Here is an 8,146-nt window from a genome sequence, read left to right on the forward strand (position 1 = left end):
AGTTTTGCAGCTTCCAACTATCTACAATTTTTTGGTTGATCTTATTTACTACTTTTGAGAGCCAATACTAATTACTGCTAGCTCTTTTCAATTGCCAGCATCATTGCCTCTAGTATCGCTAAAGCATCAACAATTTTGGCCTCACGCATTCTTCGACTGGTAGTGCCCAAGTGACTTTGGGGATTCCCAATCCATCTCTCAATCTAATTCACAAACCAACTATACTTTTGATGCTGTCTGTGTTTTTAACAGTCAAAATCTTTTGCTAGTCACTTGAAGAATTAGCACAAGCTGCTTGTACATTGCTAGGATTGCTTCTTCTGTGGTTCTCCCTTGCCTGTTTACTTTTAGGAACCCTCCCCCGGCCCCCACCCAATCTTCTGTGGCTTTCCTGGAAATCCAGAATCTAGTTTGCTCATTATCATTGAAGCAACTTTCGTTCCTACCTTTGTGTGTTGGCCACAGCAGATTCAGAGTCAATGCAATATGCCTCCTTCCCTTTATTCCTTTTGACTACTTCCTAAAGTTGGATCCACCGTACTTGGAAGTTCCATGCATGACTGCTAATCCATCCCATTGTACAAAGACTGCATTCCTTGCATCTTGAACAGAAATGCAGGAGAAGAACATGTGTTCTAGTGTTTCAATGTCCTCACCAGTCACCACACTTCTTGCATATAGAATTGCCTTTTCCCATTCTTTTTTGCTTTTTTGTAGAACTTCATTTGGGGGGAATATATGGTTCAGACACTTCCATATGAAATGTTTGATTTTGTGTTGATATCAAGTCCCCATATATTTTTCCACAATCCTGCCATTAAACTATTACTGCTAGGCTTACTCCCATCAGTCTTGTCATTCTCCTCCATCTGATTCTTTGACTTTTCTTGGGAATACCCAGAGATCACCATTTAAACCCCTGTAGAGTTGTGAACCTATCTTAATCTTATCCTTGCCACTAAAAAGATTGAGGGGGTAACTCAAAATTGATATGCAATCCTCTAGAGAGAATAAAGATTGAATTAATTTTTTATTCCATTCTTCAGCCAAACAATCAATTGATTCACTCTGTTTATTTCACAGAGACTTGGCTTTGCAGCTGATAACTTCCCAGTTTTGGTTTGTGGTATCAATCTATCTTACCAAATTTTGATACTTCTCCCATCACCTATAATTCTCCATGTCCCTTCTTCTATCAATTTGATAGCACTTTATATGTTCTACCATATCCGTGATACTCTTAGGAATGCATTAGGCCTTCAGAATTGGGGTTGTGGGAAAGTACTCTTTCATTATTTAGCTAACCAACAACTTTGGAGTAGTGAGAATTCTCCATTACTTGTTTGGCTAGCAAAATAGAATTAAATTGTTGCAAGTCCCTGAATCCCAATCACCCTTTGCCTTTGACTTCTATGATTTTCTTCAATTGATCCAATGAATCTTCTTGTCTCCCTAATCACTGCCCTACTAAAGCTTGGCCATATATAAGCACAGGTCTTTACAAATAGCTTTTGACATCTTGAACACTGACATAGCATTATTCAGCATGATTATCGCAACTGATTTCAACAACACTTCTTTTCCATCTCGGCTTAGCATTTTCCCTTTCCATTCGTGCCGTTTCCTTTAATGTATCCCAAAACCTGATTCTTTGATCTTCCAATCACCAATGGTTGTCCTAGATATTTTCCTTGATGCACTCTTTGAATTCCTCCCAATTGTTGTAGCAGCTCATATGCTTGGCTATTCTTTGCATTATGGCTGAAAACAAACGTTGATTTCTTATCCTGATGCTCTTTCATAGTAGTTGAGTATTCTCCTAATCTCCCTTGCATCCCTTGTTGAAGCTTTGCAAAAGACTAAGGAATCATTAGTGAAGAATAAATGGGATAGTTTTTGTCCTTTCCTTGAAATTATGAGCCCTCTTATTTTCTTTCTTTCACTTGCTTGAGCAAACTAGTAACTTCCTCAGTACAAATGAGAAATAGATAGGGGGAGCGAATCCCCTTGCCTGATTCCTCCTGAAGGCACAAGAGATCAAAGTGGCAGAGAGAAAGGAAAGGAATGTGTGCTTCCCCTTTAAGAGGCAAGACACAACCAAGTTTATCACTATTAATATTAAAGGAATAAGACACAAAATTCAGGCAATTCATAATCCATTTAATCCAAAGAGAAAAAAGTCCCTTTCTTTGGATAAAAAGAAATTAATAGTTTTTCAAAAAAAAAAAGAAATGGATTTTGACTTTAAAAATAAAAATGGAACTTAAAAATGTGACTATTTCGGCCTAAAAAGACAGTCTAAAAAAGATTTTTTTGCCAAAAAAAAAAGGAAATCGCTACTTGATATTGGTTTTAGATGTATCAAGCCACCAGAAGGTTTCTGAAAAAAATGAGAAAAACTTTTTGAAATGACTAGATCTTTAAAATTAAGAGAAAAATGTTGGGGAGTCATAGTTGATGAAAGAGAAAACAAAGATTTGATTGCTCGAAGACACATTTCAATATAGTCTTAATTAGTTGCAAGATTTAATCAAAATTTTCTAATATAACTCTCCAACCTATCGCATTTGGATGTTTTCTGTATGAATGCAAAACCTTAAACTTAGGGGACAAAATTTTCATCTAAGATCTAATTGCTATCAATGCATGAATTGGGAAGCCCAAAATAATCCCTTGAAGGTATTGTGAGTACTGCAAAATGAGACTTGAAGAAAAGAAATATTAGAACTTCCATGTATAGGTGCAAGTGGATAAGGAAAGGGGAATAGAATATGGTGGGTGTGACAAAATGTTCCTTTCAAATAGGGGTAATGGAATGTTAAGGTTGAAAAGTCATGCTTGCCTCTTTTGTCATATTTGATAATTTGAAGGGTGAGTTTTCTAATCTAAATAAGAAAATAGACTACCTCATTTCTTAATTCCCATATGACGTGTAATTTTTAAATGGAATGTTTCAAACACGTATGGAAGAGGGATAAAGTTACGGAACATAAAAGAAATTCTAATATACAATCACCAAATTGAAACATTTTGATCAATAAGTATGTGAATGTATGAAAAAATTTCACGAGTCCTGCACGTGCTAGCATTTTTGTATCTAAATCTTACATTAGCCAAATTCATAATTCGAACAAAAATTTATCAAAATTTGCTATACATTCATCAACAAAATGTCTTGATAAAAATACACATATATGGACCAAACACAATTTGAAATCCCTATCTACTATAATGAAAGAAAAATATTTAGATCTTTGTGATAAAGTCTAACTCTTGTATTATGTTCATAAAAAAAGAGGAAAATTGTTAAGTTATATAGCTTACTCTTCAATTTTCAATATCATGCAACAATCAGCTGCAAACAAGATTCTTTCACAAAAGAATGTGAAAAAGGTATTTTGTTGTGAGTCATAAAGATTAAGAAGGACAAAGTAATTTCTAAATTTGAAAATATTTTTCTACTTTTTTGCTAATATTTTCTATTCTCCTTCTTTATCTTAATGGTGTCTTTTTAGAATTTTGTACATGCTTATCTAACATTTGTCCAACCTCTAATTTAATTGGAAAATAAACATATTCCCCTAGACGACGTGAAGTTTACTTATTTTTGGAATGCTTTAAGAATCTCTCATTTAATCTTCCGTTTTGACTACTAGAAATTGTGCAGGAGCTTGAGTTATGATAATCTATAAAAATAATTCCCTTCCTAAATTATTATTGCTTTCATTGTTGTCCTTTATTTTTTACACAATTCTATGACCCAAAACATATGAAGAACTAATATTTTAGGATATGTTATCTATGCTTATTATCTTTTTTTTTTAAAAAAAAAAATTTGATATTAGATGTAATCTTTCTTGGGAGTGTCCTACCTTTCCTAATTGAATTAATGGAACTAGACAAGGCTTTACTAGCGGGTTGGTAAAAACTAAAGAATGCAATAGAAATAAATCACACTAATTATGGCCTATTGCCATCCTAATATGTAATTAGTATGTAACAGACATCTATACATCGTAATTGTTCGTAACTATAAGTGTGAATATTTTTACAAAAAAGGTCCAAATGTATATATCTAATGCTTATGAGTATAAACTTTTCCATATATCCCTAACCCTTAAAACACATATTTATCCATAGAAAAGAATAAGTTTTTGTTTGTATTACTACTGGCATGAGTCATGACGATAGCATTTTGTTAGTGTAAACATTCATCTTTCTCTTCCTTCGCCATATCCTTTATTGCAGTTTCATTTGACTTTCGTGTACTAGTCTAATTTTTTAGAATGATAATGATGTCTAACTATCATTGGAATATTAAAAAAGATTGTTCAATGAATGATTTATATATGCTTCCTTTTTGGATATCAAATAATCAAATTCAAGATCTTAATAAACATTTATCAGAAAAAGTACTCTCTAATCAAAACATAAAAAGAAAATATGCAAACATTTTCATATACGAATCCTCACGTGCATTCAATTACTGCTAAAAAGGTAGTTATAACAAAAAGAAACTAGTCGGTTAGAAATACCGAATCGTCGAAAAAGAAAAGAAAAAAAATGAAGTAATATTATGGATTTAAAGAAACCAAAAAAAGGTACAAGTAATACCTTATTTATTTTTATGTGAATGAATTTAAATATCAAATCTAATATTGTTTTGATCTTGCATCTTATCCACTATAAAGTGAATTACAAACTAAAACTTTTATAAGATCTTGCATTTGTCAAATTTATGATATCAATATTTATCACATTCTAATATATATTGTGCCGCCCCAACTTACACCTAGGGGTGGCAATTCCTGACACGACCCGAAAACACAACACGAACCTAACACGAAATTAATGGGTTTGGGTTGAGGTTTCGGGAGTTCGGGTCAGAATCGGGTCGAACCCGATGAACCCGAAAAGAAAACAGGTCAATTTTGGGTCAATCCGTGGTGACCTGATATGACCCGATGTGACCCGTTTACGAATTAAAACTAATTTAATAAACATAAAAATTATTTTATCTAACTAAACTAAATCATTCTTTTTTTCCAAAGGCATTAATTACTTAATCCTAAATAAATTTATTTAACTTGTGTGAAGTTAAAATTATTATATTTGGACAAATAATATATAATGTTATTTTTTACTTTTATGCTATTTTAATTTATTTTATATTTGGTTTGGGATAAAACACTTTTATGGTGTTTAATTTATTTTAGATTTGGTTTGAAATTATTTATTTAAATTTTTATTACTTGATGATGTAATTAATTTTGTAAAAAATTGATTTTATTAGAAATTACAGTGATAAATTAATAAATTAAAATTAAGTTTCGGGTCATTTCGGGTCGACCCGCCAACCCGAAATTTTTGGGTTCGTGTCAGGTACCTTGACCCGTTTCGGGTTGGCGGGTCGGGTTCGGGTCAGCAGGTTCTTTGTTATACTTAGGCCTCAACCCGACCGGCAACCCGAACCCGATCCGATTGCCACCCCTACTTACACCTTGTGTAGAAGTTTCGGTTTAGCATCCGTTAACTCTCGTTGAGGCAACTCTTTTTTCTTTTAATAAGTCACTTAAATTATAGAGTCGAGTTAATTTGGAATGATCAACAAGTTTACATTGGGAAGCTAAAATGATTTGCAAAAATTTATATGTTGCAACTTCAATCTAGATCTTATAAAATACTACTTCATCCATGTAAGTTTGCATCTCAAATCAGTACAATCGAAAAGTATGTATAATAAAATGATATCCAATAATAACATGCATCAAGATGTAACTTCCAATTTCTCATCAATTCTTACTCTTGATCATTTGAAAAAAAAAGATTATTATAAACTCTTTTGAGCTAAAGCTCAATATGTATATATGTCTGTGTCTGTATGTATGCATGCATTATAAAAAATGAAATATACATATATATACATATATCTATATATATGTGTGTGTATCCTAAAAGAATAAAAGAGGAGTTGGTCTTACAAACAGGAATCAAATGTCCCTATACACACCTTTTGTAGATGTCCAATTTGGGATTTTCAAAATTGTGTATCGTTGGATTGATCGATGATATTGTTGCTTGCTTGGGGCTATTACCTAATTATTTTAATGCAAGGATAAGAATATTCTTAATTTTCAATAATACACTGTATAGTGGATGGAGTGTTACATGTGAGAGACGCTATTATTGTCTTTATACTATCAAAATAGTTTTGAGAGCTGTTATTCTATTCAGTGCTACCCACACTCGGTGTCATCTCTCTTCGCTTTCCACCATTTTTTCCTCTTCTTCTTTTCATCTCTTAATTAGAGCCTCAATACTCCTCTCAACTCATAGACAAAATGCACTCTGTTAATGTTTTATTGGTATTTGCTTTGATAAACTTGATTTTTTTGCAAGTAATTTGATGGGTTTTTGATATAAGTACAAGTTTAGTTCCGAAATATATCCATTTTGACTGCAAGTATACAAGTCAAATTAATAGTTTATGGCAAATATCGGATCGATCCCACAGAGAGCAATTATGCAAGTACTAGGTCCTTACTTTATTATTTAGACTAATGATCTTTTTACCTAAAACTAGATGTTTGCAAGATAACAATGGAGAAAATTTACCAAATACTTGAATCTAGGGACATAGATTCCACTTATGGCATAAAAGATATAAATAAATAGATTTACCTCTTGTTACAACTCTTGTTTAACTAGGGATTCATTTCCAATATTACCAAATCTCATTCTCATGATAAAATGGCATAGAATAGACTAGTTTTCCCTATTCTCATGGTGAATAACTAGATCTACTCTTATTTCCTTCATGAAATGCAAGTTTAATCCACTTAAGTGTACCTCTATTCTCATGAGTCTACTACTCAAGCTCTATTCATGTTGTTTCATCATTAATACCAACTTTCATTGAATAATAACAACAAAGAGCTTACTATTGGTGATCAAGCAAAAACAAGTGATTAGCATGCATAAATAGACAAGTTAATGCAAGGTATAACAAGTGTAAATTTTATTCACTTCATATCATGTAGCCATAAGCTTCATCTACTCCCTAGATCTAGAAATTTAGCTACTCATATGAGATATAACAAGAAAGAGCATGGCTTCATTATAAGAACACATATTGAATTACAGTTAAAAGATAGATAAAGAAAGCTTAGTCAAGATTAATGAAGAAGCTCCCAATGATCTTCTATTTCTTCAACAAATGAGTTGTACAATGAAGTCTCCAATTGTTCTCACAAAAGTTCTAGCTAGAAAGAACAAAACAAGACTAACAACTAAGCTCCTAAAGCTAAAAAATCTTGAGAACTATCTCTAGTCTCCCTTCTTCTTCCCTTGAATGATTCTAAAAAATCTCATGCTAGGAGAGTCAAAAGGTGGTTTTTGGACAAGATATAAAGTCCCTTTTTTTTTCCAAAAGGTTCCCAGATCATGTGCAGCCGAAATTCTTGTCTGGAGTTGAGCTAGAAAGTAGCGTGAAAGCAAAGCAAGTGGCTGAGCAATTTGCAAAAATCAAGTTACAATACACGAATAGAGAATACGCGACTACAACCCACGTATTGCCAAGTCACGTATTCAATTATGTGCACTTGACTCTAATTCTACTGCTATTCCCTCAATGATAAAAGCCAAACTAGCTCTTGGGCAAAACATAAATTTGTAATTCTTTGAGTTAGCTTTCCAATGTTTCAAGAATCATCTAATTTGGAGCTCTGTGGACCACAATATGATCAAAATACCATCACCTGGTCAGAACTTAGTTCCAGCACTCGACCATGCACATGTGCTTTTGTATTTCGCCTTTTTGACAAGGAAGACGACTGAACTGGATTTCAATGTCTTCATACCAAATATAGGTCTATCTCTTAAATTCAAAATGATATAAAAATCACCTTAATCTGATGTGTGTAGCTCAAGATATAGCCGAAATACGAAGATGTATCAAAACTATCTTCACTTGCATTTCTTCATTTGAATGTTTTGCACTTCATGTCTTCTTTAAACCTCTTCAAATCATCAATAATCATCCAATTCTCTTCTCAATTCACTCCCTTTGATGATTGAATCATAAACCTACAAAAACATGAAGTTTTTACATAAAAATCCATAAAAATGCAATTTTTACCATTTAACC

The sequence above is a fragment of the Coffea arabica genome, chromosome 8c (genome assembly GCF_036785885.1).
Source record: "Coffea arabica cultivar ET-39 chromosome 8c, Coffea Arabica ET-39 HiFi, whole genome shotgun sequence".
Taxonomy (NCBI): domain Eukaryota; kingdom Viridiplantae; phylum Streptophyta; class Magnoliopsida; order Gentianales; family Rubiaceae; genus Coffea; species Coffea arabica.